The 26016-nt window shown below is 39.0% G+C and overlaps 1 protein-coding gene across 2 annotated transcripts in view; it reads left to right on the top strand.

Annotated features, from left to right (window-relative positions):
- Nucleotides 1-24498, top strand: part of CDC14A (cell division cycle 14A) — a 292712-nt gene extending 268214 nt beyond the window's left edge. For both annotated transcript variants that reach the window (XR_007411413.1, XR_007411414.1), the window contains one exon: nucleotides 23289-24498. The gene's annotated coding sequence lies outside the window, so the exon portion shown is untranslated. The remainder of the gene's footprint in view (nucleotides 1-23288) is intronic.
- Nucleotides 24499-26016: the final 1518 nt, after the last annotated feature.

Raw genomic sequence — 26016 nt, 5'->3', positions numbered from 1 at the left:
ACTAAGTTTGTAACCTGGGAAAATTCCCATAAATTCTTTGAATCTTCAATGTTTGAAAGGCCAGAGATGATATCTCCCCTACCATTCCCATAAGGTTGACGTAAGGCTTAAACGAACTATTTTATAAAAGCACATAATAAATTATAATCCTACTGCAGAGATCCATGATGTAATCATTTTCCTTCCTCTGTTTTCTTGTTAAGTGAGGCTCTAACAAACTTTCTATTTTGTGTGTTTCCTATCTTTGCTTATGAAATAGCTGGAGGTTCTGTCACTGTGTGTATGTATCGTGTGTGCACAATCAACTGGCAACAAGCTGAAACAGTAGAACTCAACACAGACATCTGGACTCCTAAGAAGTAGTCTAACACTTTATGCTGAAGGTAACAATAGGTTGTACCTATTCAGGAAAAAGTTAGTGTCACTCTCAATCTACAGTGGAGGACGCTGAATATTCATTCATGTAGCACTTACTCAATAATAAAAATAATCTGTGAAGAGCTTTTCCTGCACCAGGGACACTGAAAGGATGAGATCAAGAAAAGGCGGGGAGCTCAGTTCTAACACTGACCTTTGCTGGTAACTTCTTGGCATTGAGTAAATCATTCATCTTCCTGTCCTTAATTTCCTCCTCTGTAAACTGAAGGTTGGTTAAGTTGCAAAGTACACAGCTATTATGATGCCTGGAAATACTGAAATAAAGAGACAAAGCCAAAAAAGGAAGGGTATGAAACTCCTTTCCATTTAGGTGTAAAAAGGATGGTGGGTGTCACTCTTGGGAGTTAGGAGTCAGCAGTGGGAAGAACAGTTTATTGATGAGACCAGAGAGATACTCTGCTCTAGATTTTAGAAAATTTTATTTTATTTTTATTTTTTAAAAGATTTACTTATTTTTTGAGGGGAGAGGGATGGAGAGAAAGAGAGAAAGAGAGAAACAAGCAGGCCCTGTGCTAAGCGGGGAGCCAGACATGAGGCTCAATCCCAGAACTCTGAGATCATGATCTGAGCCAAAGTAGATGCTCAACCAACTGAGGCACCTGGGTGCCCCTAGAATTAGGAACTTTAAAACTAAATTTTGTTGGTAAGCCTAAAAGTAGGTCATGATTCTACACTGGATGATTCGCCACATTTTTTTCATCCTGGATTGTCTACATTTTTGTGTGTATGTGGTTTCTCAGCTTATTGCAAAACACATTAAACAGAAGTGAAAAGAATATTTAACTAAAAGTTAAAGAAAAGGAAAATCAATAAAATATTCAATGTGGAAACTGAAATGGGCTAAGGGGTAGTCCTGAGAGGAAGAACATTAATACTCATTGCATTCATATGAATGTCTGCTGGGCCCTGGTGACTTCCATATCTACAAAATAACCTCACTGTAGCCATACAAGGTCGCCGTTGTGTAGATCTGAAAACTGAGGCACGGAGAGAGTAACCAACTGTGGAGGGTATGGAGTTATTTTTCTCTCAAAAACTTTGTCATAGACTGAGCACCTTGCTATATCATTTTATCTTTCCAGAATGATTTCTACATGGAAAGGGGAGAGTCCACTTTCATATATCTGACATGGTGTTAGTATTATCCAAAGATATTATGGGGCACTTGCCTTCAGGTGTAGATGTGTGAAGTTTTCATTGTCGTCCCGGGGGTAAATGTGGCTGGAGCTGGCATTCCACAAAATCTGCCCAGTTAGGAAAACCATGGGAGTTGGGGGTAAGGATCCTCATTCCATATCATTTGGAAAAATGTTCAGTGAGAGTAGGCTACCCACTTCTCAGAGGCAAATATGGAGCCTCATAGACTCACAGAATTTCAGAGCTGAAAAGAATTTAGGGATTTTGCCTATAGCTCAGTCGGGCAAGGGGAAAGATAGGACAAGAGTTCATTTATCCCCCCACCCCCTACCCCGCCCTCTGTCCTCCTGCATGCAACATTTTCTTGTCTGTGGCACTGGGTGCATGATTAAGCTATTTAGCCAATTCCTGAATTTTTAATTTATTAATCCAGGAAAAGGGCATTTATCATTTGAATCATTTTAGAAACATGTGTGAGACTTAGAGAGGGAAAGATTTCTTCCAGAAGCTCCACTCTAGACTATTTAAGGTAAGCATCCTTGTTTACCTTGGATACTGTACATGCCTTGCTGATCCTGCCCTGAATTCTCCCAGCTGTGATGAACTCAGAAGTACCAGCCCTGAAGGGTCTGCTTGATGGTTCCCATCAAGGATAAAACTGAAAATAGGAAGCCTTTGGTTGCTGACTGTGAGATAATCTTGCTTAAGCAGCCTGCCAAAAGCAGCAGATCATATGAAAAGCCACATGACTAACTAGAAATAATTGGAGCTTAAAAGATGCCAGCGTCGATGAGTAAGATTTCTTTCATCAGAGGATCTAGTTAAAGCAAATTCACCCACTCACAAGTTCTTAAGTGCCATTATCTTTTACCCTGGAACATTTCATTTGCCCCGATGGGGTTTCATTAACACAGAAATATCATCTTTTATTGATGACAACTGTCCATTTATTTCTCAATTCAACACATCTTTAAAACCTACTGTGTGCCAGGTGTCCTGCAAGAGACAAATAATGTTTTTTTCATGCAACTCTTTCTGATTCCTACAGTGTAGTGTTACTTTCTTCTTTTCCGAAACCTAGTAGCTCTTTGTTTGCAAGTCTCCAAATAGATTTATGACATTTTGCATTGTATTATAGCAACTTGAGAACATGTTATCTTACTATTCAGAACTAAGGCAATGGAAGACTGACAATGCTCTACAAATTTTTTGTATGTTCCTTGGCGCTTAAAGAAGTCTTGGAGTAGAATATATTCGCAGTGTTGTGGAATGAATGACTAAATATTTGTTGAATTGGGTAGGAGTTTGATGCAGTTTAGGTTAAGTTATGCTGCCTTAAAAAACAACCCCCAGAATTCAGTAATTTACAACACAATAGATTATTTCTCATCTATGTTAAAGTTCACCATGAGTTAGTTATAGCTCAGTTTCCCATCTTTTTCATTCTGGGATCCGGGCAGGAGGAGCAGCCACTAATTGGGATAAGCCTATCTTGTGCAGGGGGACAAGAGAAATGGCAGAAACATGCCAGGGACCAGAATTAGCATATTTAAAGTGCTCAAATTTAATTGGCCAAAGCTAGTCATGCAGGGAAACCTCCCACGAAGGGCAGACACATATAATTCTTCCCCCAGGAAGGCAATGAATACTTGGGAATAATAATATAATCTACCAGAGAAATCCTTATTTTTAAGGTGTTTAAAATACAGTTCCAAAGGAAGCTACACACAAATATCTATAATTTTTTTAAATGAGGTGCAATCAGTATGTTGTAAAGATAGAGGAGAGATTCCTGTTTTTAAAAAATTTAAATTCAATTAGCCAACATACAGTACATCATTAATTTCAGATATAGAGTTCAATAATTTATCAGTTGCATATAACATCCAGTGCTCATCACATCACATGCCTTCTTTAATGCCCATTGCCCACTTACCCCACTCCCCCACCCCCATCTTCCCGCCCCCGCCATCTCCCTTCCAGCAACCCTCTGTTTGTTTCCTATAGTAAAGAGTCTCTCATGGCTGGGCGCCTGAGTAGCTCAGTTGGTTAAGCGTCTGCCTTCTGCTCAGGCTTGATCCCTGGGTCCTGGGATCAAGCCTTGTGTTGGGCTCGATCAGCAGGAGAGTCTGCCCCTGGTTCTCCCTCTGCTTGTGTGCTTCCTCTCTCTCTCTCTCAAATAAATAAGTAAAGTCTTTTTTTTTTTTTAAGTCTTATGGTGTTTCTCTCTCTGATGACTTCCTATTCCGTTTTCCTTCCCTTCCCTCAGATCCTCTGCACTCTTTCTTATATTCCACATATAAGTGAAACCATATGGTAATTGTCTTTCTCTGACTGACTTATTTTGCTCAGCATAATACCCTCTAGTTCTACCCATGTCGATGTAAGCGGTGGTTATTCATCCTTTCTGATGGCTGAGTAGTAGTCCATTGTATATATAAACCACATCTTCTTTATCCATTTATCTGTCAATAGACATCTGGCTCTTTCCACAGCTTGGCTATAGTGGACATTGCTGCTATGAACATTGGGGTGAGGTGCCCCTTTGGATCACTACATCTGTATCTTTGGGGTAAATACCTAGTAGTGTAATTACTGGGTCTCAGGAAGTTTAAAATAGAGAGATTTCTTCTGACTGGGTTTAGTCATAAAAAACTTAACAGAGGATGTATCCTTTGGTTTGGGCATAAATAAAGTAAGATTTTATGAGAAGGAAATGGGGAGAAAGTGATCTGGGTGCACATAAGAGTATTAAAAAAGATGTACTCAGGAAAAAAGTGAAAAGTCCACTTCTCGTAAAGGGTAAGGTGCAACACAGAGAAATAATAGTGTCTTCAATTCCAGACTAAGGAATTTAGAGTCTGTTTAGCAGGAAATGATAAACCATAGGAGGTTTTGGAAGCTAATTGAGGAAAGGATTGAAGAGAAGCTAAAGACATTTATGGGGCTACTTGAAGAGTCCAGGGAGGAGATACTAAAGGGAGAACCAGAGCAGTGATGAACATGACAGAAAATGAATAGGCAATCTGCAAAGGACATCAACAAAACTGGAAAGCTCATCTGTTTGGAGAACAGAGGGGACACACAGAGCGAGAAGCTGAAGATGATTAGACAGTGGTGGTATCATACCATGATATTGGTATTATTCAAATGAAATTAGAAAAATGAGAAAGAGAATTGACTTTTAGAATGGGAATATGATGTTTTATTTTAGTTACGCTGAATTTGAGGAATTTCAGATGGAAATGTTATTAAACATATGGATCCATGGGAATAGAATTTAGGCTTGTGGATGTAATTGAAGATGTAGACTGTGGGGCCCCTTAAAGAGGTGACAGCTGAAGTAATGAATGCAGATGCAAATCTCATAGGGGAAGAGTGACTGAAAGACAGAGCCTTGGGGACTCTACATTTGCAGAGTACGGGAAGAAGATAAGCCTGTGGGGGAGACCGAGGATCACTGATAGAAGGAGAGGAGGGAAGAACAGAATAGTGTAGGATCAACTCAAATGAGGCAGAGGACAGTCTGAGGAGGAGGGAAAGGTCAACAGGGTCAAACACTTTAGAGAGTGGCAGGAGGAAGAGAGTGTGGAAAGTGCACTGAGCTCAGAGGAGATCGTTGGTGATACTAAACAACTTCAGTATAGGATGAAGATGTTCTTTTGACATATTTGGTGATAAAAATTACAGAGATGGAACGATGGTGGGGTAGTTGGAAGTGGTGAAATCAAGAGTATGGTGAGTGGGCTAACATCTAAAGAGAAGATGGACATATTCTGTGAGAGGAGAGCAGAAGGAAGGGGACTAAGAGAGACATTGTCCGTGGGAAGGAGTGATATTAAGCTCGCTCTTACCAGCGTAGAAAATAAGAAATATGTTCGTGCTTTGGACTGAAAAAGCAATGATGTGTTATTGAAAAATTAGGTTAGTGTCTTCTTTAAACAATGTGTTTTCGTCAAGGGAAACTGAAGGGACCTTCTAAGTGACTCTACTGTACTTAGTTTCAAATATTCAGTGTCCAGCCCAGGACCTATCATAAATTCACATATAATAAACAGTTATTGGAGAATATATAATTGGGCTTCAGTACTGATAATTTTAGGAAAATGTTTTCCTGATTTTGATGGAGCTCATGGGTCCCTAGTCCTTCTGGTGGGAGGAGAGCACTGGAGGCCTTTTGTGGGGGTGTATTAGAGATCTTTTCTTCCTACCATTTGAGATTGCCAGTATCTCTTCAAAGTGGCTAGGATATTTGCAACCCTCAAAGCTCTGGGGAGTGGGTGGGAGTAAGACCCAACCAGAGCACAATTATGTTATGCAAAGTTGCTGTTTGTGATAAGAAGAGAGTGTCCTTGAACAGAAAAAGTGGTAAACCAGGCAAAGATAGATGTTTAGTAATATTTATACCTTCATTCTTAATTCGCCAATCACATTCATTCAACATTCCACAGTATTTACTGAGCACTTGCTATGTGCCAGATACTATTTTGAGCGCTGGAGACAGATAAGGCCTCTCTATTCATGAGACTACATTGCTATGAACCAATGGCAATGTTATATGATGTCATAATGATGAGTGCTATAAAGAAAAGGTAAAGCAGTTTAAGGAGCTAATAATGGGGAGGTTTGGAAAGGATATCATAGGGAAGGGCGTTGGAAGGTCTCTGATAAGAAGAACTAAACAGAGATCTGTAAGATCTGAAGGAAGCATGTCCCAGATGGAGAGAATACCAATGCTAAGACTATTCATTCTTAGACGGGAGTGAACTTAGCACATTTCAGGTAGAGCAAGAAGGCCAGTATGGTGGAGGAAAGGAGCAAGTGGAGAGTAATAGAGTTGATGTTTAAAAGAAAGGCCAGATCATGGGGGACCTTGATGAACCTTTTTTATTCTCAGGGTGATGGGAAATCACTGAAGAGGTTTGATCAAGAAAGTAACATGTCAGGGATTTGGGTTTTGGAGGATCATTCTGAGTGCAATGTGGAAATAGACCATAAGTGGGGAAGATTTGAAGCAAGGTGACCAGAAAACCAGGCAGGAAAATGTGCAGATTTGAACAAAGATGATAGTGGTGGTGATGAGGAGAGGAAAGATTCTAGATATATTTTTAATTTTTTCAATTATAGCTTTATTGAAATTTAATTCACATACCATAAAATTTCATTTACTTGTATCCAAAGTGTAATAATGGAGTTGATTCAAAGTATGAAATGAAGAGAGACATCAAGGACATGTCTTGGATTGGGGATTAAGTGACTGTGTATACACGGGATGGGGAACATTTGCTGAAATGTAGAGAACCAGGGAGAGGAGAAGTCTCTGTATCACTGGATTAGAAGATAACCTAGAAGCACATAGAAAAATGCCTCATATGTTGTAAATGTGAAATATATTTTTGGCTCTTCTTTTTCGTAGTTACCATCTCCTCTCTATTTTTGGACACAAAGAGCAAATCAAAGGTCCAGTTGCTGAAATCAGGATATAGAGTCAGAGAGTTTAAGCAGGAGACTGATTTGCTATTCAGAAGCCAAGCTGTGGCTCTAGAAGTTTTATATTTCTAGATTCTAGGGGCTGGAATTGCCTCTTGGTAATGGGAGAGGATTAATTTCCTCTGGAAGCCAGATAACAAATTATCATGCAGGATATTTTCTCTAGGAAGCCAGAGAGAAAATTATCAGGTTGAATATTTTTAGTGACCAGAGAATGGCTTCTATTAGTACCCACTTATGGAAAAAAGAATAAGAGCACATATCAGATGGTATATTCTTGTTGCCCAATAAGTCACTGATATGTAAAATTTGGTGATCTCCATTGGGATTCCCCACCATTAATTATACATGCCCGATTTTGTGATGTGCCAATAGCTTTTGTGAATTGTATTTATATAACAAATTTGCAAACAAACTTTAAGATTTATATATACATACCCACACATAGAAGGCTTAGGCTTAACAGTAATCATTCACATTCATTACTAACATTATGGATAAAACAACTGGAGAAAAGCCAACTAGATTGAATGTGGAGAGAGAAATCCAGAGAGGATTTTTTGATGGAAAGTACTTGGTTTGGATTCTTGCTTTATCCTGAAACTTGGGACTCATTTATCTCAGTTATCTACTGCTATATAATCAACCACACCAAAGCTTAGTGGCTTAAACAACAGCTTATTATTATCTCTTCTAGTTTTGTTAGTTGAATGAGTTCATCTGGGCAGACTTCCCTTGGGATCTCTCACACAGTTGCAGTCATACAGTTGCTGACACTGGAGCCATGTGAAGGCTCAACTGGGGGAAGTATCCAGGATTGCTTCTTATTTACATGAATAGCATTTATTTCTGTGATCCTTAGAGTAGTCTTTCTTTCTAGCAAAGTAACTTGGATTTCTGTTATGGAAGCTCGGAGCTCTAAGAGGCAGAAAGTAGAAGCTTTTGGCTCTCACAAAGATCACGCCCAAAATGGACACCTTGCTATTTCCACCATATTCTATTGGTTGAAGCTCTCAGAGGTCAGCCCAGATTCCTGGTGGCAGAGGAATAGACTCCATTTTCAGATAGAGATGTGGCATTCACATAGGAGAGAAAGAACTGATGACATCAATTTAAGAGCCGAACTACATTTATTCAGCATTTAATCAGCTTGTAACCATTCTCCTCTCACAGAGGAATTATCAAGCCTTTTATAAAAGACTATTTAAAAAAGTAGATCAGGAAATAAATCTAAACGAAATATCTGGTAACTAGTACTATATTAAGTCCATTCTATAGTTAGAAAATTAGAGGTTTCCAGGGGTACTTGGATAGCTCCGTAGGTTAAATACCTGACTCTTGATTTCAGCTTGAGTCATGCTTTCATGGTCAGGAGAAGCCTCACGTTGGGCTCCATGCTGGGCATGGAGTCTGCTTGGGATTCTCTCTCTCTGCTCCTCCCCCTGCTCTCTCTCTCAATAAATAAATAAAATCTAAGAGAAAGAAAGAAAGAAAGAAAGAAAGAAGAAAGAAAGAAAGAAAATCAGAGATTTTCAATTATTTTCTATCTTATAAAATTTATCCAACATCAGAAAATCATTCTCACATAAAGTTCCTGACTTTAGAGATATTATCAAATCATTAGATGCTACTCTTCAAAAAAAAAAAAGACAAGCAGGGACACCTGGGTGGCTCAGTGGTTGAGCATCTGGCTTTGGGTCAGGTCATGATCCCGGGATCCTGGGATTGAGTCCCACATCAGGCTCCTTGTGGGGAGCCTGCTTCTCCCTCTGCCTATGTCTCTGCCTCTCTCTCTCTCTGGGTCTCTCATGAATAAATAAATAAAATCTTTAAAAAATGGATAAGTAGATTTGGAATCTCCTGCAACCCTGTTAGGTTTTCAAGATCAATCATTTGAGTACTCCTTAATTGTACCTGTAAGACTAGATTTACAGACCAGTGCAAAGAATAATTTCCAGAATCATCCTGGTCATAACTTTTGGTCAATGTGATCCATTCAATTTAACAGTGAGGAGGTATTGTAGGTAAATTGTGTGTGCCTTGGTCAGTCCTGTCCTATGCAACAGATCTAGAATCGAGCTACAGAGAAAAGGAAAACAAATGAGGTGGCACCAGTTTGAGGTGGAACAAGTCCAGAACAGATTGGGACATGAAATGATAAGTGGGAGGAATCAGCAAGAGTTGGCAGGTATAGCACCGGGAGCCAACCAGGAGCAGTGCCAGGAGTTTCTGGAAAAGTGAGAAGAGCAAGCAGCCCAAGCAGGACAAGAGCCAACATAAGAACTGAGCAGCAATCCAGGAGAAAGTCCATTCCCAGGGTAGTAGGTAAACAGCAATATAGAAGCAGATAAGTAAATTATTAACAGTTGCTTTAAAAACCTAGTAAGAGAGACAGGGTATGGCTAGATGTACAATTGAGAAAATACATTAATGAGTTGAACCAATAAATTTTCAAGACAGGAAAGTCTTTAGGCTCAGCTGCTCAACTCCTTCCACTCATCTGCAAAGAAACTTTCAGATTAGACAAGAATCCATAAAATCTGTAAGATCTATGGTTAAGAACTTCTCCATTTTGGGCAGCCGGGGTGGCTCGGCGGTTCAGCACCGTCTTCAGCCCGGGGAGGGATCCTGGATACCCGGGACTGAGTCCTACGTCAGGCTCCCTGCATGGAGCCTGCTTCTCCCTCTGCCTCTCTCTGTCTCTGTGTCTCTCATGAATAAATAAAATCTTAAAAAAAAAAAAAAAGAAATTCTCCATTTTTAGAGAAACTAATCTGGCTTTATTTTTTGTTTGTTTGTTTGTTTTGAGAGAGAGCACATTAGTGGGGTGGAGGAGAGGGAGAAGGAGAGAGAATCTTAAGCAGACTGACCTGGGGCTCAGTCCCACAACCCTGAGATCAGGACCTGAGCTGGAATCAAGAATCCAACTCTCAACCAACTGAGCCATCCAGGAGCCCCAGAGATGATCTGGCTTTGTAATCAACATGTTGACTATTCTCAGTTTAATGGTGTCTTTCAGGCAGCTACATGCTACTGATCAATTGGAATAAAATTATAGTCATCATAGTTTTCTGAATTGTGCATATAGGTTCCAACAGAGGAACAAATTTGACAATCTTGAAGAGTGGTTGCCTATCGTGAATAATATAATCCATGCTGATCCAAGTTCTTTTGAAACAAAGTTAAATTGGACCAACAGATGTTAATGCCATCCAAAGGAAAAGATTTGAAGGCCACACCAATCTCTATGATAAGGACTTGGTAGCATTTTTTAAAGAAAAGGTCTAATATTGACCCCCTCTTTTATTAAGAAATATAAATAAAGATTTATATACGGAGGTGAAGTGACTTTAGAATGAACACTTTCATGAGAATCCAAGCTGTTACATCCTGTATTAGCAGAAGTTCTTACCAGCACACCCAGATATAAAGGCCAGTGACAAATACCGTAATTCAAATGAAGAATGGCAAAAGCAGACTTAATTTCCAGAACTGCCCAGTTAATCAAAAACCCTGGAACTATTCCCGGGATGCCTTTTTTCTTTCCTTTTTTTTTTTTTTTTTAAGTCCAGACAAAACCCCAAGATAAATTTTCTACAATTAATCTAATGCCAATGGGGTATAGGAAGGTAGTTAAGAGATCTACTGTAACAAAGAGGTTTTACAGAAAATAAAGTGATTCGCAAAAGCAGACTAGGATGTAAAAGATAAACACAAATTATTTGTGTAAGAGTTGCGAGGAGAGCTGGGGAGGGCAGGGACGCTTTTAAGGGGAAGAAGAAACAGTTCTACAATGTGGAGGAAGTTGATCAGACTTCGGCTTCCCCAGAGGATAAGTATAATTTAATTATTAACTTGTACTTGGCACCAGATTTATTCCCCACACAAAGACTTTAACTCAAACCTAGGAAAAACCCTAAGAGAGTGGAGACATTTTATTTGAAGTTGGGTGCTGTGGTTGAATTAAGAAGGAAAATATTTTTATTCACACTGATGACTTCCAAGTGGAAGTTCCAACTCCCACAGTAGCCAATAGAAAAGGTAAATGAGAGCATTGTTTATTTCTTTGTGAATAAATCTCCTTCTGTGATTGCTTGGGGTCCATAGACAGCTTTGCGTTATATCAAAGATCTTATCGCTGAGTCTAATTGGAGCACTCTCATACTTCCAAAAATTTTTAATGACCAAATATTTCAAACTTTGGCATTTCCCAAAGGATCAAATAAGTCGCGTAAATAATTCTCATTGGCCCATCTACAATGTACTAGTGGGGTAGTTCAAGTGTCTTCTGGCTTTACCCACTCACTCTATGAGGTTTTAACCAGAAGTACATATGTTCAATTTGATCAACTACAGCTGTAAAATATTCTCTAAGAATGTCAGCTAACACAATAGATACCAATAGAAGGTAATTTCCCCCCTTACTGCCACTTTTTAAAAAAAATTATTAAAGACAAAGCTTCCATAGTCTCTTCTATATTCTAGAATTTCCACCTAGGTATATACCCAAGAGAAATATGTCTACCTCAAAGATATACAAGAATGTTCATAGTTACCGTATTCATAATAACCAAAGACTCAAATCCAAATGTCCATCAATAGCAGAATAGTATAAAATAATGAAAAAGAACAAGCTATTATTATAAGCAACAACATGGATGAATCTCACAGACATAATGTTGTGTGAAAGAAGCTAGGCACAAAAGAAAACAATTATGATTCCATTTATATACAGTTCAAGGACAAATAAAACTAACTTATGGTAATAGAAGAATAGAAGAATAGTGGTTATCTTTGGAGTGGACACCAGAAAGACTCGAAGGCCAGGAATGTTTTATGTCTTGTTTGTGTGATACTTCCTCTTTTTTTTTTTTTTGATCATTTATTTATTTATTCATGAGAAACACCTAGAGTGAGAGAGGCAGAGACACAGGCAGAGGGAGAAGCAGGCTCCATGCAGGGAGCCCAAAATGGGACTCGATCCCGGGACTCCAGGATCATGCCCTGGGCCCAAGGCAGACACTCAACCAGGAGCCACCCAGGCACCCTGTTTGTGTGGTACTTCCAGGGATGCACAAGGGATGCACACACATGTAAAAAGTAATTGAGCTGTACTTAAGATTTAAACACTTTACTATATGTATATTATACCCCCATTTAAAACATTTAAAAAATAAAGAAAAAACGGCCCTTTTCAAAAGTTTATATTTAGAGATCCAAAATTTATGCTTATCCTTAACACACTCGCTCCTCACTGTTGATGCAATGATGGCTGTATCCAATAATTCTTTGCGAACACATTTGTGGTGCACAATTTTATGGTGCATTCTATCTGTTAGAATTGCTCCTCTGATTCTAGTTAATCTTCAGGGGTAATCAAGACTTAGTATTAGACATAATTAAAAAAAAAAAGAACAAATTTACAATCAATGGACTTTTCCAAGTCCTTTACATTACTTTGGTTAATTTTTCCTGATGTTCAAATTAACTGTTTTTATGTCTACAGGAAGCACATGGTTCCATTTCTAGGAGGAGAAGCTCTCTTCCATTTAGGAGTTTTGAACTCATTTAAGGAATCAATACATAGTGGAACAACAGAAAGCGCCGAGGAAGCCATTGCTAGGCAGGCCCCACTAAGATGCCCTAGACATTAGTCTGATTGCTGAAAAAATCCAAGAAGTAAAATCAGTTGGGAACACTTTCATTCTCAAATGAATATCGTTTCTTTGGGGCACTAGTTTTGCTGGATAAAACTTTATTGACAGCTGTTCTCTAACAGTCCACAGTGCAACCAAATGGCTGGGAGAGTACTCAGGTTCATAACCCTTGTCTCTGATTCAATTTCAAAACCAAGTTTCTTGGCTGCTGTTTTGAAACTATGACAAAAGGTCAAATGAATCTCAGCGGTGGTCATGGAAAAATCACAACTCAAAAACAAGACTGAAAAAAAACATCTTGTGGAAATTCAGGAAGCCAGTGCTTTTAGGGGAGAAGTCCCAGCCTGAGGCTTGACGGGTGGATGGCGACCCAGGAGGAATGTGGGGCTGAGGTCTGTGTCACAACAATTTAAGTGCACTCTTGTTCACTGCTTCCTAAGAAAGGCGCCTTGCACCAGCTAGTTGTGAAGATTAGTGGGTAAATGTTTCAGTCAGCAATAGTTGTGAGCTTCCAGAGCGTTTATGAACATTAACATGACATTGGGACAAAATGCTCTGAATGTTGTAATGTAGAATTTGGCAAGCCATTTAGTGGTTTAGAATGAATTTATTCAGTATCTACTTGTGTTGAGCACCCACTAAGTGCCAGGCATCGTGATACATGTGTGTACAAGGCACCTTCTAGCCTCGTGATGTTTACAGAAGTGCCCTAAGCCTGAAGTTCTTCCTCTAAGATGGTGCTAAAAAGAAACAAGAGGGGCACCTCGGTGGCTTAGTGATTGAGCCTCTGCCTTCGGCTCAGGTCGTGATCCCGCTCCTGGGATCGAGTCCCACATCGGGGGCCCCGCAGGGAGCCTGCTTCTCCCTCTGCCTGTGTCTCTGCCTCTCTCTCTCTGTCTCTCATGAATAAATAAATAGAATATTTTAAAAAGACAAAATATATTTTGTTATGGAAAATTTCAAACATATACAAGTAAAAAATGGTACAGTGGATCTCCCCCCCACCATCTACCGATCATCTAGGTTCAACAATTAGCAGTGTTACTTGATTATGCTATCCCTTTGTTCTATTTTAAAAAAAGTTACCACTAGCATGTATTATTTTTACATTAAAAAAATTAACATAATGAAAGTGATTTGCCCCAGTGCCCTCACAACCACGGGCTTGTTAGTCCAAACTTTAGTCCTGAACCAGGAGAAGGCTTCCTGGGCTAAGGAACATTAGCCAGTCTGCTCCTAAATTCTTTCAGCTGTGTAGCTAGAGGGATGGATAACTTTATCTGGATGCTATAAGACAATCCACAATTTAAAAAGCAACATCAAAGACTGCTCTGTAAGGGGGAATTTAATATGTTTGCTCTCCTCCACCCGTAGCTCCAGTCCATGTTTATATTAAAGAACAGCTTGATTTCTCCTGCAGCTGATTTTTATCTCTGTATTAAGATTTACTTCATTTCCCAGCAGAGCCCAGAGCTAAGAAAACAGGGCCTTCCTCTTCAAATTGGTGTGTCTTGGGTTACCAGAGAGCTGCTGCCAGATGTGACCCATGGTCATAGCCGTCTGATGCATGTCTCATGACAGAGGTTTAGGGGATCTTCGAAAGTACGTAGATTCCCAGGCCCCCTTTGGGACAGATAGAGCGCTGAATTCTGAGGACTAACAGTGAGGACAACCTGCTCTCTGCGTGCATCCATTCATCTGCTCAACCGTCATTCATCCTACATTCTCGATCCCACCAGGCTCTGTGCCAGAGTTTGGGTTGTAAAGTGGAGCAGCACATGGCTTCTGACCTTCAGAAGCCTCTTAAATCTGGAAGTAAACTTTCAGGATTTATTCTGTTCTCTCTGCCAGGATTGCTCTTTCCTGTCTCGTCTACCTCTTCTTACTCATCATCCTTCAAAATTTAACCACAAGTCACCACGTCTGAGGAAAACACTTGCAATCAAGTGTTTCCTCTGCCAGGAACACCCTTCCTATCTTGTCCACCTATGCTTACTCATCCTGCAGAACTCGGGTCACCAGTACCCATCACCAGTAGCCCCGCCTGACCCCTCAGATCCAAGCTGGTTACCGTGCTTATCAGATGGCATTACAGAGTCTTCCCAGTCTGCCCTCCTGTAGGCGGAGCGTTTGATTCTCTGGTTCCTACACAGTGTGTGGCCCATTTATTCACTGAATTAATGCATGATTAATGAATGATGACAGCATAATTTCTCTGAGTGTTATGCCACTTAGGGTGTCATAAGTGACTTCAAAGATAACTTCCGTGGCCATCAGCCCCTCTATCGCTGATTCTCAACCTCTCTGTATTCTTCCAAAACACAAATCTTAACTGAGAGGGCCCAAGGCTTTAAATAACAAGAGCCGATGTGTGTCTGGGGTCTCAGCTTTAAGTAGCTAACATGTATGGCTGGTCCCTTAGAAATAGATATTGATATTAATTTTGAAATCATTGCTTGACCCTTTCCATTTTAAATATTTTAAATATAAGAATTTGATAAAAAAGAAGAATTTGGAATTTACACATGTTGTCATGATATCTGTGTCCTGCTATGAAGTCTTTGGACAGTATGAATCATTGCAGGGCTTTTGTATGATCGCAGAACTCTTAAGAAAGGCTCACTAACCTAAGTCAGGTGAAGGATCATAATGTATAAGCAGTAGACCAGGAGACAGAGAACTTAGCTTCTATTTCCTTTCCAGGCCTTAGTTTTTTCATTTGTAGGAAAAGAAATTGGGTGAGTGCTTTCAAGGGCACTCTTTGGCTTTAAGCTCTAGGATTCTATAAATTAGGAAGCAAATATTTTCAGTAAATTGAAACAGAAAGTGAATTCTCTTAGGTGACTCAGTATCTTCTCTTCTTAAATAGCCATTGAAACACTGGAAAATATTTTGATATTCTTTTTTTCTGTGGCTAATCTTTTCTGTGAATTGAGACATTTACAGGTAACAGGAATGGGGGGGAGGAAGTCATTGTGGGAAATTGTCTTCAAAAGAAAATTCCAATGTCCATTGTTTTTCTGGATTCTTTTTGGCAAAGATATCTTGATTCTAACTGCCATTGCATATTTTGAATTTAATCCAATGGCGGAGGAGATTCCATTCTTATTTATAACTCTTGTGCTGACAGCTCCCCTTATGGGTGGGAACCAGACTTTCTAGAGCCACTCTTGGTGCCTGAGCTTCTGGCATGTGGCAGCCCCAAAGGCTCCTGTGACCCTGCCTGCACCAGGACCATTGTAGGTACCACTGCCTTCCCAGCAATAGGACGGCCACAGAACTTCTTTGTAGTACAGTTCAAGTTTCTGTTTAACATTAATCATTCTGCTAAGTGGAATCAGGTACTACTGGTTGAGAAATATCTTCTCAATTTAGATTTACATCAAATATCAGAATGGGAGAGGTAAGAAGTGACCTCAAAAGAAAAGTAGAATTATAACTACCAAGAGTTATTATATGCTCACCATATGCTAAGTCTTAATTCCTCACACAATATTGTTATATGCCCCATTTTATAAATGAAGAAATTGAGGCCCAGAGAAATTAGTATCTAGTCTAGGATTACACCTTGTACCAAATTGGTGCTCAGATCTAGAATATCTGACTCCATAGTCTGTGCACATAACCGCTATACTATACCCACTTAAGAGCCAGGTGGGATGCAATCAGAACTGGGAGACAGTTTTGAGCAGAATCACTGATGTAAGATTTTTTAATGGATTCCAAAATGATAAAATAAGCTAATCTCCAGCATGTCTCTTGAGTTAGTCACAAGAGATATTTTGGATAATAGAGAAATAGAAGTCTTTGCTAAATAAAGGATCAACTTAAGAAACGTCTACTAGGATACAGGATGCAATTAATTCAGGAGCAATTAAGAAGTGTATTAGTTATGATAGATGACTTCAGCTGTTACAACGAATGCTCCCACATCTCAATGGCTTAGCACAACAAACATTTATTCCTCTCGGTGCAGTGTGGTCAGTGGGCAGGCTCTGCTCCACACAGCCATCCAAGGCAGGATCAGGACTAGAGTGAGGTGAAGAGGGCACTTGCCTCAGGTGCAAAATTTAAGGGTGTGCAAAAAAATGTGGAAATCACTGTAAATAATATTTTAATGCAATATTTAAAAAAATTAATGCAAAAATGCATGATAAAGTATCAAAATTTTAAGTTAAGACAGAATCCAACGGAGCTGGGATGAGGGTGAGGGGATTGAGCTGAGTCACACAGGCTAACTGAAGATGAAAATCCAACTAAAGGTAAAGTGACTTTTACTCAGAAAATGTAGATTCATAGGTGTGAGCAAAACAGAAGGATGCATTGTGCCTAGACTCATAGTAAAGGAAAAAGAGGGTCCCTAGAGCAGTTAGCTGGGGGTGAGGGGGTGGGGGTCAGGCCAACATTGCATTTTCTCATCAGTCCAGGCAAGAGATGGAGATAGAACATAAGGTTATAGACTGCAGTGAGCTCAGCTTCTGCAGTTCTGAGATCCTAAGGAATTGGGTTTGCCCCTTCAGACTGGGAGCAACAGCTCTTCTACTTGGCCTCCGTTGGTGGCTGCCCTGAAAAAATAGCCCTAAAGAGCCTTTTGTGTAGGGCTCTAAGTGAGGTAGTCACTCTTTTCATGGAAAGCAACGAGGCTGACAATGTACAAATCACTCAGTAACCATTTGAAATTATATTGCTAAGAACCAATCATTAGCTTACATTTCGGGTAATAGTTATACCCAAATGTAAACTCTTAAACTACAGATCTGTTGCCTCAAATGGCTTTTAATGCAGGACCAAAAGACTTCCATTCATTTGAAGCACAGTCTGCTGGTCTAGAGAGAACTTGGTTGTAAAGTGGCATATGCCGGCGGGCGTGGGCCTCAAGAGAGGGTATGCTGCTCCAGACAGGTGCTCTCACCAGCCACGGCCACGTGACTGTATTTCATTTTCTTCATGTTGCTTCTCACACTCTGACATTTCCTTACTTAGTTGTTAACTCCTTTACGTCTGTTCTCACAGCAGACCCAGCACGTGTGAATACAGATGGACCCTGATTTACTAGGGTTGGACTTAATGAGTTTTTGACGTTATAATAGTGCTTAAGTGGTGTGCCCTCAGCAGAAACTATACTCGGAATTTTAACTGTTGATTTTTTCCTTGGCTAGTGATATGTGGTGTAATACTCTCGCACGATGCCGGGTAGGGGCGACCACAGCTCCCGGTCAGCCCCCTGATCCTGAGGGTAAATAGCCAACACACTTAAAACCGTTCTGTACCCATGTAACCGTTCTGTTTTTCATTTTCAGGACAGTATTTAGCGAATTACATGAGACAGTCAACAGTTTATTAAACAATAGGCTCTGTGTGGGGTGATTTTGTCCAACTGGAGGCTAATGTAAGTGTTCTGAGCTTGTTTGAGGTACATTAGGCTAAGCTATGCTGCTCAGTAGGTTAGGAGTATGAAATGCATTTGCACCTTATGATATTCTCAACTTGCAGTGAGTTTATTGGGCCATAACCCCATTATAGGTCGAGGAGGAGCTGTACGAGGAGACCAGGGACCTTGTCTTTCTTGTTTGTCCCAGTACTTTCACACAGAGAAAAGTGCCTGGCACACAGCAGGTGCTCAATAAATGCTGGAAAGAATACATTAGAGCCAATCTATTGGTTCTGCCTGGACTCCTTTGTCTTCAAGAAATTCTATCACGGTGATTAGCACAGAACATACACTTAATACATGACAACCGTAATTATTGTTATTGCGGGGTTACAAATTGCCCCCAAAGGGAAGGATAATGACAGTACCACATTCAAGCTTCTCCTACAATAAAAGAAGCCCAGTTTAGATTATGCCATTATAACAAGTTTTGCATGTATAATAACTCCACTTCAATAAACTCTCATATTTCAAAGCCACACATTTTCTAGGACTTTCTATGATTCTTGATAGACAATGGACATGAAAAGAGTTCTGGAAACAGGTCCCAGGGCAGCTTTTGTAAATATTAAATACTCAACATTAGTGGATCATTTTGCACACACAAGCACACATATATACATATACAGGATAGGTAGATAGATATGCATGTAAATACAGAAATAAAGGTATAACTATAAATGTGTATAAGTTTCCTGAGTCTTATGACTCAACACATGACATTAGCATTCACAGCAGAGTTCTTGCCCATCAATTTCTACATCATCAAGAAGCCCTTATCAGCTAAATGGCTTTGAGTAATTTATGACTCAAATTCAGGCAACTGCCACTGATTCAATATTTTAATGACATATATTGAAATCCACGCATTTCTTCAGAGCACCTGAGTGACCCAGTTAGTTAAGGGATTGACTCTTGGTTTTGTCTCAAGTCATGATCTTGGGGTCGTGAGATTGAGCCCCTCATTGGGTTCCATGCTGAGCGTGGAACTTGCTTAAGATTCTCTCTCTCCCTCTCTTCTGCCCCTCCCCTCACTTGTGCTCTCTCTCTCTCTCTTTCAAAAAAAATACATCTATTTCTTCAAACTGATTACACTGTTAGATATTGGGACATATCACTCTATCTAGTAGCATTACTCATCAGTTGATAAGATCGATTTCTAACAATCCACAATAAGTTCATACTGTATTGATTCAGAGCTAATTCTACATTTTAACATTCTCCACATCTTAATATTTTAACATTCCCTACATTTTAACATCTCTGAAATCAAGATGTCTTTATAAGCAACATCTGATAAGTATAGCTATTTTTTTTTTCTTAAAAGCTGCTATTAAAATAATGGTGTGTCTTCCCATCAATGGCAACTTAGAATCAAGGAAATGTGGTATTTATAAGAAACATGACAGACAGGTTTATAATCTTAACATATTAAGAACTCATAAAAAATTATAACATAACAAAAACAGTAAAATCTTGAGAGATAAATGGGCAAAGGACATGAATCTTCCATCCACCTAAGAAAAATGTTACTAACCAGTACATATAAACAACCTTACCAGAACTCAAATAAATGCCAATGGAAACTACATTTCTGTCTTTCAGATTAGCACAGAATAAATTCTTAAAAATCCAGATCTATTTTGAGTGAGATAGAATGGGTACCCACATCAAATGCTGATGGATAAATTGGTACAAATTTCTGAAAAGCATTTTGGCTGAATATATTAAAATTCTTAAAGTGGTCATACCCTATTTATTCTTCTAGGCATGTTTTACAAGACAGTAATCAGAAAGAGGCAAAAATGTTTTCATGAAGGATAATAAGTGGAAAAAAGTCAAGATTCTAAATTTACAGACTATAAATTCTTACTATTGTCAGAATTCAGGAAAAAATGGTTATAATAAAATATCTTAAGATGTTAATTGGTGATTTTATTCCTGTTCCTTTACACTTGCATGTACTTTACAAAGAAAATGTGTGTAATTTTAATAACCAGAAAAAGATTTAAAAGCAAAAGGAAAAAAAAAATGACCACAGGATATTCTGACAGAATTTCTATTTCTTCCCAAAGGAAGAGAAGGAAATTTGCTTACCATGAAGTTTGTCCTTGTAGGAGACTTACACAGCAAAAATTATGTATGGGGGTCTTTTATGTATTTGTGTGGCATGGTGCACAAGATAAAATATTTTAAGATTTGGTAGATTTAGATGACATAAAAGTCTTGATCTTTGAATTTTAAATTTTGGGGCACACTGTTTTGGAGTTTGTTATTCTTATTATTCGACCCTTTTGAAAAACACTGGCACCTCATTGGTTAAACTTACCCTGTTAAGCATTGTCTTCCTGGATAAGGAAGTTTTCAATGTCCTCGCTGAAGACAGTGTTAGTCAGCTTTTTATTATCTCTTCCAAATAATAGTCGGATACAGTTAGCATCATGTAAATATTTATTTATCCAAAAATCCAACAGAGACTCTATCCTGCAAATTAAGTTATGTAATAAGAACATCGCAAGATTTCTTTTCAGTAGTACTCCTATGTCCAATTCAATACTGTCTGAGAATGGAACTGCATCTCCCAGAGGACTTTGGCTTTTTCTTTTCCTCCCTGCCACTATGGCCTCATCTCTAATCTTGAAATTATAATTTTGTTTACATATTCTTTATATATCAGCAACAAAATATAACATGGCTTGGCTTATACCTTTGATATCAGAATGAAAACAACCAGTTAAAATTGATACTTAATTTATATATGATATTTCTTCTATATTTTAATAACTTCCTTCTTGTTATATCTATGGTTTGATGTGTTTACAGTTTGGGGATTTTATTTAGATGTGCTGATATAATGGATATCAGGCCCTCAAGTATCTAGTTAGGCTTCGTGGGGCTTGTGGGGTAGATATATTATCAGTATTTAAAGATTTCCTTCACCATCTGAAAGTAGTGTTCCCATCAAATGTTTTTGAAGCCAAGAGGTGAAGAAGCAATTGCCATTAACTTTATGGAGAAAATGTTGAGCCTTCTCACACTCCAAAATAACCTCTCTTGGGCTTTTCTGATACTTTAGGTCACATGTTGTTAATGATCAAACGAAGAATATTGAGAAAAAGCACAAATGCTCACTGACGTCTTTCAAAGCTCTGGTGGCTGGATGCTGAGATGTTGAGTGTAGTTCCTGGAGAACTTGATGGCGCCACTCTTGCTACCAGGAGTGAATGCAGCCTCTAGGAGGACTTTCTGCTGAACAAACCCTGAAAGCTATTTTTCCTTTTGCCTTTTTTTTCCCATATATATCTGTATAGTTTAAGGTGATGACTATCATCCAATGTAAGTTTATTGAGTGTGTGTCTTTAGCCAGAGAGAGTTCTAGACATTGGGATATAGTGAGATACAAGGCATAGCCTTTGCTCCCTGAGTAGAAGGGAAATTGGACACTCTGTGAGCATAGAAGAGAAGGAGGGGGGGGGGAGAGAAGGGGGTTTCCATTAACTGTCTATCCCACAGTAATCTCAGTTTCTCTTCTCCTTACCTCATGTTCTTATTCTCAAACTCTAGCCAAGTGGGTTTCTCATTCAGTGGGTCTAAAGTGAGAGAACTGGAACTAGATTTTTTTAAAAGCTCTCCTTGATAATTCTCATACATGGTCAAGTGTGGGAACCACCCTATGTATAAACAGCAGTAGTGATCTCACATGGAAGTGGGAGATATTGTTAAAAGGCAAAAGACAAATGTTTCTTTGAATCATCTTTCCTCATAACATCTTGCTGCTGTTAGAATTTTGGTTGAGAATATGAAATCATCGATGGTATTATCTCTAATTCTGTTTGTATAGATAAGGCTCTTCTGTTGCTTTTCTGGATGATTCTTGACTTTCATAAATCAGTGAATCCACAGTCAGCTGAAGTTATTTCTTTTGCTCTCATGTGAAATTACCTTCTTAGGAAAATAATGCTGTAATCCGGCTTCTTACTGTTCACCTTGTTGGTGCAACCCTGGAACTCTTCTCTTTAATAGCTCCATAAGTGTGCTATGCTTTCTTGCCTCTGGGCCTTTGCACATGCTATTTCTGTCCCCTTTTATTGGCTCATTCACAGGTATCAGTGTGGAAAGACACTTTTTATACATACAAGGTCTCAAAAGATGTAATCCATGCATCCTGTCATAGAAAGTTATTGGGGTTGAGTAAAACAAAAAAAGAGGAAGACAAGACTTTGGAAACAGCTAGCTAAGGAATAACTGCCAAGAAAGGAAATCCTTCAATGACTCTGTGCTGAGGGATGCAGAAATCCAGAAGGGAGAGCTCTAGGGGAAAGACAGAAAAAAAGAGCTCTTGAATAATAAATAGACAAACATTTGACAGATTTGATGGAGCAATTAGTCACATAGAAAACTTTGCAAATGAAAAAAGAAAGTGAAATAGAAAGTTGTTGATAAAGGAAAATATAATTCTGTGTACTCCTTGACTCAGTAGTGAATAATATTTACATCATCATTGTAATATGGCCATTAACTATTTCTTCTACCACAAATTGTCATGTGGCTTTATTGAAGCAAGAAGAGAGGAGAACTGAGTGTGTGGGCTTTGGTGGTGTAAGGGTGTTAAATCCTCTTTCAATGCAAAATGTCAAAAAGGAAGATATAACCTTGATAAATAAAGAAGTTACTATACATATCAGAAAATAATATGGAAAAAGTACCAGTAGAAATGGCTGTAGGAATTCAAAGTAGTCACCTAAGTCAAGGTAGGGTGGGAGATAGGGCGTTTGTACAGGGAACTATATTGTTGCTGCTTCTGTCAAAGTATTTTATACATTTAGAATATTTGTATCATTGTTGTTTGGGAAGTACCTCTATTGCTTTGACTTAAGCAACTACCACGGGTCTGGCAAAGTGTTTAGCTCTTTAAGAGAAGTCATAAAACATGATTCTGACATCCGAAGAACCTGGGTCACTTGGGAGGATATAAGCTATACTCATATATAAAAAACATTTTAAAGAAAAAGGTGTGGCTAAATCTTAGAAGAGGCACAGGAAGTTTTACATTCAAATTATATGCACCTTAATGTCTGTAAAAGTGTGTAAAGCAAAAAGTGCTGTGGAACTTAATATTTTTCTCTTACTCTCAGGACAATAAGAATGAATCGCTCTATCGGCTCCTTCCTAAGGGTTTACAAATTTGATCCCATGAAGCCTCACTGAAAGCAGGACCATATTGAAGCACTACCTAAACCCTGCTTTGCAAGTGTAATGGTTGCCTTTGCAGTCTTCCATCTTGGCTCCATGAAAAAAAAAAGAGGAAGAAGAAGAAGGGGAAAGAGAAGGAGAGGAGAAGAAGGAGAAGAAGGAGAGGTTAACTGCTTACTTTGTACCAGTTGACACTTTTTTCTTATAAGATGAACATTGGGTTCCTGTTCCCTTTTGCCCAGTCACTGTCCTAAAGGAAGCTGCAGGGACTACTGACAAAGAACAAAGCAAATAAGAAAATCAAAACAAAAGGATATGAAAAATGGAGGGCAAAAAAGGGAAAAAAGAATACAAATATTATGTTTTCAGATCTTTGGGGGCAGTTTCACCAATGTATTTCTTGCCATTGTTACATGTTTTACTTGGACATCCTGTCACTTCCTCTGTGCCCTTTGCCACAGAAGCATTTGTGAGGAAGGTTAGAATCACTGAAGAAGCTGTTTATGTGGCATGTTCCTTGGGCAAGAGATTCATATTGTGGTCCTCTGAAAAGTGTTAAATTGCAGCTGACATTTAAGCCTACTCAGATTAGAAGGTGTCAAATGTTCCTCTTGAACTAAGGAGAAGGAAGAAATCGATCTCACAGATCCACTAAGGCGTACGCTTTGGATGTTTTTTTCTCAATGAAACTGAGTGTCTCGGGTTTTGAAGCCTAAGAATTATCTGCCTCTTTAGACTAGTAGATTTCGAAGGTAATTCATGCTTATTAAATAGATCTTGGAAAAAAAAGAAATATCCAGAAGAAAGTTACCTGTTCTTAGGATCACACTGTTTAGAGTGGATAACCGTTAATTTTTAAAGTCATATATATATGTCATATTTATGTGAAAAAGAAGTGTCATATTGTGTGCATATGGTTTGCTATCATGCTTTTCTTCCACTGACAATCTGGTCCACTTTTTTTTGGTTCTAGATTAAGTTGCCAAGAATTTGGGGTACATTTCCAGGCCTGCAGGGAACAAGACAAAGCCTTAAAGATACCCAGTTGGTGTTTATCTAGACCTAAAAACCTGTGGGATTCAGTTTCCACCGAGACAAATTATTCTATTGGCTAGTCATTTAATTAAAATAAATAGGACATATATTAAAAAACTTAAAAGTTTGGTGTTTTTTATTTATATGCAACTTTATCTTGGAAAGGTTTATGCTTGTTAAATATTAGATACTCAATATTATTATCCATATCATTAAGCATCTTCATGAAATATTTTAAGTATTTTTATTATGAATATATTTATATGTTATATATGTAACAATATATATAAAACAGAATTTATTAACCATTTTAAGTGTACAATCTGTAGCATTAAGCATATTTACACTGTTGTACAAACATCAACACTATCCATCTTTAGAACCTTTTCATCTTCCCCCAAACTCTGTACAAGAAAAAGCAACTCCCCATTCTCTCTCTCCACGGCCCTGGCAACCCCCAGTCTACTTTTTTTTCTCATGATTTGACTACTCTAGGTATAAGGGAAATCATGCATTGGTCCTTATGGGACTGGCATGTTTCATTTAGCATAATGTTTTCAAGGTTCATCAGCGTCTTGGTATTCTTGGTATATGTCAGAATTTCCCTTTTTAAAGGCTGAATGATATTCCGTATCATGTGTAGGCTGCATTTTATTTTATCCATTCATTTGCTGAATAAAAAAATTAAGTTTAGCAATTACTCATGTTTGAACTTTTTCTTCCTTCGGCATCTGTGGCAGACCTGGCCGGTGATGACTGTTTGGGGGCCCCTTCCCGTGGTACAGAGTTGCTGGACCACAGCGCCAAGACAGGAACTCAACTTCCCCATCCCCTTTATGTCCGGGTGGGCTCACTGACTTAGGTATTGCCAACAATATAGGAGAAAATGTGGCTCATCATTTCTGAACTGAGGGGCATGATCTTCTAAATACCTGCTGGCAGCCTGGCACCAGGGCAACTTTGAAACTATGTATGGGTGGCTGAGCCACACAGTGGAAATAGCCTGGGTCCCAGAGTCTCCCCTTTCAGGAGGGTCTCCCTACTAGGAATTACACTGGATTTTGCATGAGTGAGAGTTTTATATTTAATCCACTGAGATTTAGGGGCTGTTTGTCCACCCCATCTAATAGAGATTCTAAGTCCCATCTCACTCAAGATTCTCCCCCCTTTCCAATTCTTCTTTCTCACTATCCGTTGCTGATTATTTCCTCTGCCTTTGCCCCTGCTTTTCAGGTCCTGAGTCACATGTACTCTGCTTCTTGAACGGTGTCTCTATCAACACTTTCCTTCCTAAATACTCTGTTATGATTTAGTTTGAGCAAAGACAGACCGAGGGGTAGGTTAAGCCAGTTGAGAGCCTAGGATGCTAATCTATCAGCAGTGCTTAAAGTCCATTCTCAGGAGAATTCGGCATGGGTTGAAAGGAGTACGTTGAAAAGCCTTTGGAATGAGGGCTGAGACCTTGACAGCAGACGGTCACTAAACTGCCTTAGGAAGCAGGTGGGCTCTGGGTAATACAGGGCCTTGCATTTGCCGAGTGGCGATTAGCACTGAGCCTCTTCTCTAAGCAAATGTTGAGCAAATATGAGAAAATATCAGTTTGTAGGAGAGGGAAATAATTATCCTACTCAGATT

Source organism: Canis lupus, chromosome 6 (assembly GCF_003254725.2).
Source record: "Canis lupus dingo isolate Sandy chromosome 6, ASM325472v2, whole genome shotgun sequence".
In the NCBI taxonomy this organism is placed as follows: Eukaryota; Metazoa; Chordata; class Mammalia; order Carnivora; family Canidae; genus Canis; species Canis lupus.
The sequence above is the reverse complement of the archived record's forward strand: the minus strand, read 5'-3'. Positions and strand labels throughout refer to the sequence as shown.